This window comes from Taudactylus pleione, unplaced genomic scaffold (assembly GCF_031769625.1).
Source record: "Taudactylus pleione unplaced genomic scaffold, aTauple2 ptg000061l, whole genome shotgun sequence".
Classification (NCBI taxonomy): Eukaryota; Metazoa; Chordata; class Amphibia; order Anura; family Myobatrachidae; genus Taudactylus; species Taudactylus pleione.
Window position 1 is genome coordinate 10707842 of NW_028284463.1, and position 12922 is coordinate 10720763.

At 48.7% G+C, this 12922-nt stretch overlaps 1 protein-coding gene across 3 annotated transcripts in view; it reads right to left on the reverse strand.

Moving 5' to 3' along the window:
- SEPTIN12 (septin 12) overlaps positions 1-12922 on the reverse strand; it is a 193302-nt gene that overhangs the window by 153326 nt on the left and 27054 nt on the right. The window contains exon 1 of one of the 3 annotated variants that reach the window (XM_088464619.1): positions 11906-11960. The exons of the other annotated variants lie outside the window; for them this stretch is intronic. The gene's annotated coding sequence lies outside the window, so the exon portion shown is untranslated. Of the gene's footprint in view, positions 1-11905; positions 11961-12922 lie in introns of those variants that run through there. 3 annotated transcript variants of the gene reach the window in all.

Here is a 12922-nt window from a genome sequence, read left to right on the forward strand (position 1 = left end):
CCTCATAATAGTGATCAGTAGTGTTTGCCCCCCATGGCGCAGCTCTTGGGCGTAACTTGATGCCCTTTTGGTCTGCCCAGTGTCTGAGGAGCGTAAAGTCAGTACTCGCAGATCCCTGTTATGAGATCCCGATCTATATTAGCCAACGTTGGTGTAGCCTATAGGATACATTTCCCCCCCATGCGCATTAGGCAAATCTGGGCCGAATCCGGCAGTATAGGAATAACATAAACGATCACTTTGCTATTTACTCTTCGCCAGGATGGGTTCTGATCAGAACCACTGTCCCTGTAAGAGAGATTTGACCCATTGCCCAGACATGTCATTTCTTTTTGCCACTATATGCGGTGTTTAGGAATGAGCGATATTGGGGAAATATTGCAGGAGGATGGTAAATCGCAGAGCAGTAACTTGACTTTTTGGTGCCCTGTGCCAGAAAGAGCATTGGCGCACCCCTCATTTTCCAAAGGGACATAATGCACCCAAAAAAGGGCCATGGCCTCATAGGGAAGGGCCAGGGAAGAGATAGGAAAGGCCAGGAGATGCTGGGGATGAAATAAGAGGAAGTTATATGAGTTAAGTGAGAATGATAATAAACAGAAATTTTACAGGCGCAAACAGCGCCCCCTGACCTGTGGTGCCCTGTGCCACGGCACCAGCCGCACTACCCTAGCTACAGCCCTGGTAAATTGACAACAAGGTGCCTCACTAACTTTTTTTTTCCCTCTGAAATAATGAGATCATAAAATAAACTGGGACACATTCCAAACCTTCAAAGCTGTCATGTCACTAGAAGATTACAGAGAGCTAGAAAAGAATTGTATCACAGCACAGGGACCATGAGCAGGTAATAGCAGAGAGCACAGGGATCATGAGTAGGTAATAGCAGAGAGCACAGGGACCCTGAGCAGGTAATAGCAGAGAGCACAGGGACCATGAGTAGGTAATAGCAGACAGCACAGGGACCTTGAGCAGGTATCAGAGCAGAGACCACAGGGACCCTGAGCAGGTAATAGCAGAGAGCACAGGCACCCTGAGTAGGTAATAGCAGAGAGCACAAGGACCCTGAGTAGGTAATAGCAGAGAGCACAGGGACCCTGAGCAGGTAATAGCAGAGAGCACAGGGACCCTGAGCGGATATTAGAGCAGAGAGCACAGGGACCCTGAGTAGGTAATAGCAGAGAGCACAGGGACCCTGAGCAGGTATCAGAGCAGAGAGCACAGGGACCCTGAGTAGGTAAGAGCAGAGAGCACAGGAACCCTGAGTAGGTATCAGAGCAGAGAGCACAGGGACCCTGAGTAGGTAAGAGCAGAGAGCACAGGGACCATGAGTAGGTATTAGAGCAGAGAGCACAGGGACCCTGAGTAGGTAATAGCAGAGAGCACAGGGACCCTGAGCAGGTAATAGCAGAGAGCACAGGGACCCTGAGTAGGTAATAGCAGAGAGCACAGGGACCCTGAGTAGGTAAGAGCAGAGAGTACAGGGACCATGAGTAGGTATTAGAGCAGAGAGCACAGGGACCCTGAGTAGGTAATAGCAGAGAGCACAGGGACCCTGAGCAGGTAATAGCAGAGAGCACAGGGACCCTGAGTAGGTAATAGCAGAGAGCACAGGGACCCTGAGTAGGTGATAGCAGAGAGCACAGGGATCCTGAGTAGGTAATAGCAGAGAGCACAGGGACCCTGAGTAGGTAATAGCAGAGAGCACAGGGACCCTGAGCAGGTATCAGAGCAGAGAGCACAGGGACCCTGAGCAGGTAATAGCAGAGAGCACAGGGACCCTGAGTAGGTAAGAGCAGAGAGCACAGGGACCATGAGTAGGTATTAGAGCAGAGAGCACAGGGACCCTGAGTAGGTAATAGCAGAGAGCACAGGGACCCTGAGCAGGTAATAGCAGAGAGCACAGGGACCCTGAGTAGGTAATAGCAGAGAGCACAGGGACCCTGAGTAGGTAAGAGCAGAGAGCACAGGGACCATGAGTAGGTATTAGAGCAGAGAGCACAGGGACCCTGAGTAGGTAATAGCAGAGAGCACAGGGACCCTGAGCAGGTAATAGCAGAGAGCACAGGGACCCTGAGTAGGTAATAGCAGAGAGCACAGGGACCCTGAGTAGGTGATAGCAGAGAGCACAGGGATCCTGAGTAGGTAATAGCAGAGAGCACAGGGACCCTGAGTAGGTAATAGCAGAGAGCACAGGGACCCTGAGCAGGTATCAGAGCAGAGAGCACAGGGACCCTGAGCAGGTAATAGCAGAGAGCACAGGGACCCTGAGCAGGTAATAGCAGAGAGCACAGGGATCCTGAGTAGGTAATAGCAGAGAGCACAGGCACCCTGAGTAGGTAATAGCAGAGAGCACAGGGACCCTAAGCAGGTAATAGCAGAGCGCACAGGGACCCTGAGCAGGTAATAGCAGAGAGCACAGGGACCCTGAGCAGGTAATAGCAGAGAGCACAGGGACCCTGAGCGGGTATTAGAGCAGAGAGCACAGGGACCCTGAGCAGGTAATAGCAGAGAGCACAGGGACCCTGAGCAGGTAATAGCAGAGAGCACAGGGATCCTGAGCAGGTAATAGCAGAGAGCACAGGGACCCTGAGCAGGTAATAGCAGAGAGCACAGGGACCCTGAGTAGGTAATAGCAGAGAGCACAGGGACCCTGAGCAGGTAATAGCAGAGAGCACAGGGACCCTGAGCAGGTAATAGCAGAGAGCACAGGGACCCTGAGCAGGTAATAGCAGAGAGCACAGGGACCCTGAGCAGGTAATAGCAGAGAGCACAGGGACCCTGAGTAGGTAATAGCAGAGAGCACAGGGACCCTGAGCAGGTAATAGCAGAGAGCACAGGGACCCTGAGCAGGTAATAGCCGAGAGCACAGGGACCCTGAGCAGGTAATAGCAGAGAGCACAGGGACCCTGAGTAGGTAATAGCAGAGAGCACAGGGACCCTGAGCAGGTAATAGCAGAGAGCACAGGGACCCTGAGCAGGTAATAGCAGAGAGCACAGGGACCCTGAGTAGGTAAGAGCAGAGAGCACAGGGACCATGAGTAGGTATTAGAGCAGAGAGCACAGGGACCCTGAGTAGGTAATAGCAGAGAGCACAGGGACCCTGAGCAGGTAATAGCAGAGAGCACAGGGACCCTGAGTAGGTAATAGCAGAGAGCACAGGGACCCTGAGTAGGTAAGAGCAGAGAGCACAGGGACCATGAGTAGGTATTAGAGCAGAGAGCACAGGGACCCTGAGTAGGTAATAGCAGAGAGCACAGGGACCCTGAGCAGGTAATAGCAGAGAGCACAGGGACCCTGAGTAGGTAATAGCAGAGAGCACAGGGACCCTGAGTAGGTGATAGCAGAGAGCACAGGGATCCTGAGTAGGTAATAGCAGAGAGCACAGGGACCCTGAGTAGGTAATAGCAGAGAGCACAGGGACCCTGAGCAGGTATCAGAGCAGAGAGCACAGGGACCCTGAGCAGGTAATAGCAGAGAGCACAGGGACCCTGAGCAGGTAATAGCAGAGAGCACAGGGATCCTGAGTAGGTAATAGCAGAGAGCACAGGCACCCTGAGTAGGTAATAGCAGAGAGCACAGGGACCCTAAGCAGGTAATAGCAGAGCGCACAGGGACCCTGAGCAGGTAATAGCAGAGAGCACAGGGACCCTGAGCAGGTAATAGCAGAGAGCACAGGGACCCTGAGCGGGTATTAGAGCAGAGAGCACAGGGACCCTGAGCAGGTAATAGCAGAGAGCACAGGGACCCTGAGCAGGTAATAGCAGAGAGCACAGGGATCCTGAGCAGGTAATAGCAGAGAGCACAGGGACCCTGAGCAGGTAATAGCAGAGAGCACAGGGACCCTGAGTAGGTAATAGCAGAGAGCACAGGGACCCTGAGCAGGTAATAGCAGAGAGCACAGGGACCCTGAGCAGGTAATAGCAGAGAGCACAGGGACCCTGAGCAGGTAATAGCAGAGAGCACAGGGACCCTGAGCAGGTAATAGCAGAGAGCACAGGGACCCTGAGTAGGTAATAGCAGAGAGCACAGGGACCCTGAGCAGGTAATAGCAGAGAGCACAGGGACCCTGAGCAGGTAATAGCCGAGAGCACAGGGACCCTGAGCAGGTAATAGCAGAGAGCACGGGTATCCAGGTATTAATGCAGAGAACACAGTGACTGTAGAGAGGTCTGAGCTGTTATAGACAGGGATCTGTTAGGGGAGTCACAGGGTTGCACAGGGACTCAGCATTCTAGGTAGAACCTGCAGAGGTATGAGTGACACTGAGCGGGGATAACCAGTACTGGCCCAGAGCTCACATTACAGACAAGTCATATTTCATGTTACAGCTTTCCCCTGGCACCCCGGCTCTGAGTACTGACAGCTTTAGCCTGCAGTGATAGAGACAGATAGACGATAGGGGCTGCTACAACTGGAGAGGAAATCGAACTATGTAAAATATGACAATTTTAACTGTTTTCATGACTGAGAAATATGACACATGAAGAGGAAAACCATTTAGCGAAGTTAACTGCTTTTATTTATTTCATTTATAACTATTTCCTTTGACACTGACATCACCGTGAGCATCAACGCTCAGCACACATTACAGAAGGTACTCCCACCTCTGTGTGTACCACCATTAGGAAGACCTGAACTTTAAGCAACAATACCTGAAGGTTTCCAGGGGTATAAACAGAGGTGCAATTTTCTCAGGCTAATATTTTTTCCCACTTACAGAATGAACACATTGCATTTATACTGGAGGTTTACTAATAATGATTTAAACTTTTACTGACGGCTGCGCTACCTCCATCAGAACAAATGTCAGTAATGCAAACTCCTTGGCTGGTTGTCATAGCGCTGTGACTGTGCCCTAGCCTCGCCCATTGCCTTCCATTGCTTACCAAAACGCAACAGATCGTGCTGGCACTTCGCGGGTTACACAGCCATGTAATGTACTGGTGGCGGACAGGTTTTTCTGTTTCCTGATCAAGTCAATCAGCAAAAGATCTGGATGAAAGGTAGGAACATGACGTTTGGCAAACAATATGGACACAGAGAGAAAGAAAGTTTTTTTTTTGATGTATTAAAGTGCTGGGGGGGGCATTATATTTCTTGCCACATCAAACACAAGCCACGTATTGTCCGGCTGGCCGGGATGAAAGGACTCCTTACGCTTTTGTCCGAACCACGCCCCTGTCAGAGATCACCCCCTTTCATCTTTGCCCTCTGTTTAAAATGAATGATTAAAAATCCTGTCCCTACAGGGTGAATGCGTCAGATCGTTATCCACTACGGGAGGAAGGCGCTGTATTCCCAGACAAGGGGGCAGATACATCTCCTGACACAGGGGAGTAGGGACTGTACGGGCCAGGAGATTAATATGACAGTGCCCAAAAGGTTCTTTGCAATAAGTAATGCAAGGGGTGCCCATACATGTACTGTTTTTGCATGCAGGGTAAATACCGGCTGCTTTTGCATGTAGCCCATAGATACTGTTCAGCTTTATTTTTACACTGCAATTTATATTTGAGTTTAGACACCCCCCCTCACATCTAAATCCCGGTGCACATTTTACATGTGCCCCGTCTGCAGCGCAGCGTGGTTTTGCCAAGGTACAAAGTTATTTTCTCTTTTTTGCTTTGCTCCCAACATTAAATCATCCCCCAAATGGAGAAAGATAAACCCTGCCAGCCAGGGCGTCTTTAGAAAGGAGGGGGATCGTGTGGCTTTCCTGTCCGGGTCCCCCTCCTCTCTTCCCGGCGGCCGGCAGCCGACTAATGGGGCTGGCCGGCCACCAGAGCATTAGTAGACTCTGGGCACTAGAGTGTGCCCAGAGTCTATCCGGCTTTTTGTACAGCACTGACCGGCGTGGGACCTCGGAGAGGTAAGTTTGAAATAATATGGGTGCAGGGTGTGCGGTGCGGGTCCCCCCTGGACCCGGGGGCCTTTGTGCACCCTGCACCCATTATAGATACGTCCCTGCTCCCAGCACAGCGAGAGTTACAGATTTATAGGTGTACAGAGTTACTCCTGATAGGAGAATGTGACAGTCACCAAATCTTTAATCTCCTGGGCTCTCTATTACTATAGGCCATTCTGGGTGTGGTACAAAACGTAATGGACATTATGTCCACAATGTTCACATAGGGTTATATTTGCTGAAGTGCAAGTTTTTAGAAGTGGCGATGCTGCCAATAGCAACCAGCTTCAACTTATCATTTATATAGCACCTTCTAGAAGATAATAGCTAGAATCTGACTGGTCGCTATGGGCAACATCTCCACTTCTCTAAACCCGCACTTTAGTAAATATACTGTACCCCATAGTGTTTTCAGGCGATTGTAGCCCTAACCCTAACGGCCACCTAATCCAAACCCTAAAGTCACCTGTCAGCATTCTGCGGGAGGTTGACCAAACCTTGGAGAGAGATAAGTACCAACCAATCAGCTCCTAACTGGCACTTTTCAAACTACAGTGAGTACCATGACAGTTAGGAGCTGATTAGTTGGTACTTTATCATCTGCCTCCGCTTTATCTCTCCCCCCGTGTCACAATGGTGACATCATGACGATGTCGAGCTTATGTCCATGTTGACGTTCTAACTAGAGATGTGCGGTTCAGTTATACTCTGATTTACTCGGATATGTTCGGTTATCATAAATGGCATTACATTGGCTATCCGGCTGTCACGATTTTTGAATAGCCAATAACATAAATCCAAACTAATCAGAACTTGCGCTAATTTGGCGATAAGAACCGAATAAAACCGAACCTGACATCTCTAATTCTAACAGGCCTAGTCAGTGGCGTAACTAGGGCAGGGCGAGCGGGAGTTGCGTGCCCTGGGCGCCGCGGTACCGTCCCGCCTGCCCTAGTTAGCCAGTGTAGCGCCGACCGCAATGAGTGCGGTCAGCGCTACACATTTACACAGGACCGACGCTAGGCTTCCAGCGCCGGTCCTGTGCTGCACCCCTGAGCCTGTTCCCTCCCCCTGAGCGCTTGCCCAATAGCGCCAGGAGGCGGGCTCAGGCTGTGCATGACACACGCATCGCCGCCAGCGCTGGCGGCGATGCGTGTGTTAAACAGCAGACAATGAGAGTCAGATAGAAAACCGAACCTGACATCTCTAATTCTAACAGGCCTAGTTATGAAATAATATTTGCCGGATATCCCCCGAAAACCCCTTTTTTTATTTTTGGTGGGGGGGGGGGTACCCGTAAATATTAAGCTTCCCCTGAATGCATGTACAGAGGGACGCAGAAGGTATCGGAGACAGCTGCTGCGCTCCTCAATTTTTCACTGTAAAAGCCGCCCTGATGGTATCTATAGGGGGCTGCCTTATGGCGTAATTTACCAAGCTCGGCTTGATCACCAACCTTTAGTTTGTAGCCTATGGGCTACTTACCATATTATTTACTGGGAAGGTCTGCCTGCTCAGGCATCGGCGGCAGATCGCACATGCGCAGTAGCGCTGCGGGGACCCTAAGAAGAATACTATCACTTCCCTTGTACACAATGCAGAGGTGGGAACCTTTTGGAGCCCCTGTCTCTGCAGGTGGTTTTTAATACATCCCAGTGATCATTAAATTCTTTGTGCCTTGAATAGCGGTGATCAGAAATTAGTCTAGTGCCCGAAAATTAATAAATATGCCCTTAACTCCCAAATGTCCTGTAAACAGATAAGTAATCCTGGTCAAGGGAATGGCGGCAAACTACTGCCTGGCCTTATCTTCCCTCGGATGTCACAAAGGGACAAGTCAGAGGGGTTAGAGCAGGTGTGGGGAACCTTTTTTCTGCCGAGGGCCATTTTGATATATATAACATTATTCTCGTGCCTAGTGCAGGTCACGTCCCTCCGTGTACAGTCACATGGGAGCCAGGCCTTAATTGGCAGTGATTACAGCAATGCCCGGATCATCCTGAGGATGCTCCGGGGAGCTGTAAGGGCAGCGGTGTGCCCGTCTGAAGCGTCCTAATAGTGCTCCAGGCGGCACTTCTGCATAGATTCTGGCTGCAGGTAGCCATTCTAGGCACCCTGCTAGCCAGATGAGGCTAGCAGAAAAAAGCTCAGAGGGCCAGATCAAATGGTTACGGGGGCCTTTTACAGCCCCTGGGCCTGAGGTTCCCCATCCCTGGGTTAGAGTAATACAGAGCCCTCAGAGCACTAGGCAGGAGCCTAGGTTACCAATTAGCTGCTTGCTCTCTGTATAGTATATAGGTTTCAGCATCACTGGGATGGCGGTGTCCTACAAGCACAAGTAAAGGGTGGGATGGGGCAGCTGTCCTCGGACCACAATTTCCCTCATCAACAGCCAGGCGCTGAGTGACGATCCCCAGAAACACAGGGAATGATGCACACACGTGCAGACAGAAACCCAGGTCACGGCTGCGTCACTAAAAGTCACCGTCTACAGTGGCAAAGATTTGGCCGATTACAAGTGTGTCTTTACAAATGGCATCTGAAGTGGGGAAAAGTTTACCAGTTGTTTTCTTTTGCCACTAAAAGCCGCCCCTTGTGCATATCCGGCAAACAATGCAGAGAGGGAGAAGGGGGGGGGGGGGATGTTTGCAAGTGTTACACAAACAGTGACAAGGTACAAAAGAAAAAGCCAAATCCCCAGATTTCTCTTTAGACAGTGGGTCCTTCATACATGTGACTGCCTGTAGCGTTACACACTATCGTCGATCTGAGTCGATCCCAGAGTAAGTGGATGACGATGTTTTCCCTCTGCGCATGCAATCAAGACACTGAGGACATGCGAATCGCGGGGGGGTGCAGATCTAAATTGCATGGAGATCCATGACACTGGCCGCCATGGTTCCTTGGACGTTCTGCCATAGACAGATTCCATGTCCGACACGGAGGCTGATGGTTTGCTGATTGTGCGTAGAAATTTGCACTTCGATGGATTCAGTACAGGACATGTCTCAGTGACATCACAGAGTCCTAGAGAAATAATAGCTGCAGTGTCATCAGTACAGGATGTGTCTCAGTGACATCACAGTGTCCTAGAGAAATAATAGCTGCAGTGTCATCAGTACAGGATGTGTCTCAGTGACATCACAGGGTCCTAGAGAGATAATAGCTGCAGTGTCATCAGTACAGGATGTGTCTCAGTGACATCACAGATTCCTAGAGAAATAATAGCTGCAGTGTCATCAGTACAGGATGTGTCTCAGTGACATCACAGGGTCCTAGAGAAATAATAGTTGCAGTGTCATCAGTACAGGACGTGTCACAGTGACATCACAGGGTCCTAGAGAAATAATAGCTGCAGTGTCATTAGCACCAGATGTGTCTTAGTGACATCACAGGGTTCTAGAGAAATAATAGCTGCAGTGTCATCAGTACAGGATGTGTCTCAGTGACATCACAGGGTCCTAGAGAGATAATAGCTGCAGTGTCATCAGTACAGGATATGTCTCAGTGACATCACAGGGTTCTAGAGAAAGAATAGCTGCAGTGTCATCAGTACAGGGCGTGTCTCAGTGACATCACAGGGTCCTAGAGAACTAATAGCTGCAGTATCATCAGTACAGGATGTGTCTCAGTGACATCACAGGGTCCTAGAGAAATAATAGCTGCAGTGTCATCAGTACAGGACGTGTCTCAGTGACATCACAGGGTTTTAGAGAAAGAATAGCTGCAGTGTCATCAGTACAGGGCGTGTCTCATTGACATCACAGGGTTCTAGAGAAATAATAGCTGCAGTGTCATCAGTACAGGGAGTGTCTCAGTGACATCACAGGGTTCTAGAGAAATAATAGCTGCAGTGTCATCAGTACAGGACGTGTCTTGGAGACATCACAGGGTTCTAGAGAAATAATAGCTGCAGTGTCATCAGTACAGGACATGTCAGGGACATAAAAGGGATGAAGCCACAGTTTGTAGGTGATCAAACCACATAAAAAGGAAATAAATATATATCCAAAAACTGCACACAACTGCCAGTTTTTTATCTGATAATAATCCTGGTCTTTCTGTAGGTGGCCGCTTCCTGGCCACTTGACCTTGTGGCTGCGTTCTTATGTGAATGAGAAATATATGTCATACTTGCCGACTTTCAGCTGCCTCCTTCCGGGAGGGGGCTGTCAGGCTTCTACTGCGAGGGGTACGTGACGCAGCAGAAAGGGAGCTTGGCGCGGCGATGATGATGATGCATTGGGGACGGAGCATGGGGCGTGACCTTGCGATTGCGTCATTGTGGCTCTGCCCCCTCTTTACAATGCCAAGATTAACAGCATTGTGAAGCAAGGTGTGGGGCCACGATGACGTGAATCGCGACGCTGCCTCCCCCCCATTGCAGCTTTGTATGTATGGTGATGTGGGGGAATGCAAGGGTGTGGGGCCGGCCGGAAGATTTGCCTACTGTTCTGGGGGTCTGGGATCGCCACCCGATTTTTGGGGGTCTCCCGGTCATCTCGGGAGAGTAGGCATGTATGATATATGTACATTTTTTATTTCTTTAAAGCAGACTAAAGACTATCATTCCTGGAAGAAGAAAACGGGAGATTATCGCATCTTAAACAAGCTCCTTCCTCACTGACTACCCCATCTGTGTCCCTCTGATCTGTCTGCCCATCTCCTTTAGGATGTAAGCTCTCACGAGCAGGGCCCTCTTCCCTCATGTGCTCATTAACACTTGTAATACACATCACCCCAGTAACAAGTAACCATAAGCATGTCACTAACATGTACACCACAGTCTTAGTTACAACTAACCAAAAGCATGTCACTCGTTACACATTAGTCCCAGAAACAAGTAAGGAACCATAGGTATGCCGTGTACACATTCGTACTGGTAACAAGCAACAATAAGCATGACCCTCACATACATGTATACACATTAATCCCAATAAGAAGTAGCCATAAGTATGTCACTTGCTGACATATACACAGATGAATCTCAATAATAAGTAACAATAAAACATGTAAATCACTAGCAGCATACAGGGGTCCTAGTGACAAGTAACTAAAACCGTGACTCAATAACACGTGTATACAGTGGTTCTAGCAACAAGTATAAAACATGTAACTGACTAATGTGTACACTGTTTCCCAAGTAACAAGTACCTATAGGCATGTCACTAACATGTGTACACATACGTCCCAGTAATATAAGTAATCAAAAACATATTGCTCACTATCGTGAATTACACATTAGCCATAGTAACCAATAACTGCAAGCATGTAAGCATGTCACTCACTAACGTGTATGCATTAGTCACGATAACAAGTAACCAATAACAAGTATGTCCTCTCACACGTGTACCAGAGCTGTAACCAAGTCATCTATGTATACATGTATGTGACACTTGTACACTTTGTTTACGGGAAAGACTAAATAACCAGAATGTAAGCATATGGGATCAGCGCAAGCCGCCGTGCCGTTACCGCTTTATATATGATTTATTTTATACACGCGTGTGGCCTACTTGCTTGATACGGCATTAGTTAATATACAAATAAATAATAATCAATGTGTTTCCTAAATATACCAGTAACAGAATTGTACATTTAAGTTCCAGCAAGCACTTGGGTCCTATAAGAGACCGATCAATACGAATATATATATGTTGTCCCTGACTATTGTTTAGAAGGACTGGACCAGGAACATATCAGTCCACGAGCTGCTTCCGTCTGAACGCACAATTACTCTGTTAACTCTAAAGGAAGACCCGGGATGAGTTGTGCTGTCGGCTCACCCTAGAAGTGAAGGATGGCGCTACTAGGCTACAACAATTGGAAGATTTTAGCACCTATAATACTGGAAATTCCCATTTTTTGATGATCTGGCCACGCACGGTACAATCTAACCCTTCGCCACATTTGTCCTTCAACAGATCCATGACCAATTAGGCGACTCATGGGTAAGACCGCGTTAAAGCCGATCCCACGTTCATTCCTACCACTTACCGGTCAGCAATATCTCACAGATAGGTCACAGATATCCCACTGGGGCAACCAGCTGAGTTGGTGTCCTCCCTGACACACACTGTGAAGTGTCCAGCCCCATGTGGTTGACAAGATCTGCCTGTAAGTGACCGGCTTTCAGCCATTGTCTTACTTAAATCAGAGGAAGCGGTTTCCTTGTGTCACTCTATAGGAAGCCGATATGCAAGGAGAAGATACGGAGCGCTCCAGCGTTAGGACAGGATAAATAAGGGAGACTGATAAGAGGCGCAGACCCTCGCAGAACGGAAGATCCACCTCTAGGATAGATAAGTTAAAGGGGAAGGAGAACGTGAACTATACTGGGACAATTTCAAAACAGCATGGACATAATCCTCTGCCTCCCAGCTAATGCTATTGCTGTAGGTCTGCAAGGACTGCTGCCTGTCAGAGTTTACACGCCAGGATCTTGGTGCCAGTAATATACCGATGACGGCGTGCGCACAATCGCGGCGGCATCTGGCTGGCTGTGCGCCATGCCCGGGAGACGCAGGGTAATGGTAACATAAGAACTCAGAGGAGGCAAAACAGACTGAGGAAAACAAAACAATGAATTTCTACGCTGCTAAAACTGGCGATGAAGTATTGGGTTACACAGAAACTATGAATATATATATATATATATATATATATATATATATATATATATATTTATGAGATAACCACTGAGGGAGGGGGATAGAGTCAGCAAGGCTAAATACAGACAGCAAGACACAGGATAAGGAGCCAGGGTTCACATACTGTCCAGGGATAGAAATATCAGGGACTGTAAAAAAAGATTGCTGTTACTTAGGAAGGGTATGTAGGAACGGGTGCAGATTAGGGACACCAAAGAATGGACATTTAATTCAGCTTATTGCCCTAGAATCCCAGCTAATACTATTTGCAAATCACAATTCGAAAAAAATCCACGGCTTGCCTGCTGCAGGGGAACTACAAGATTCAGCATGCCCTGCCAGGAGAGGCGAAACTGTGACTTCT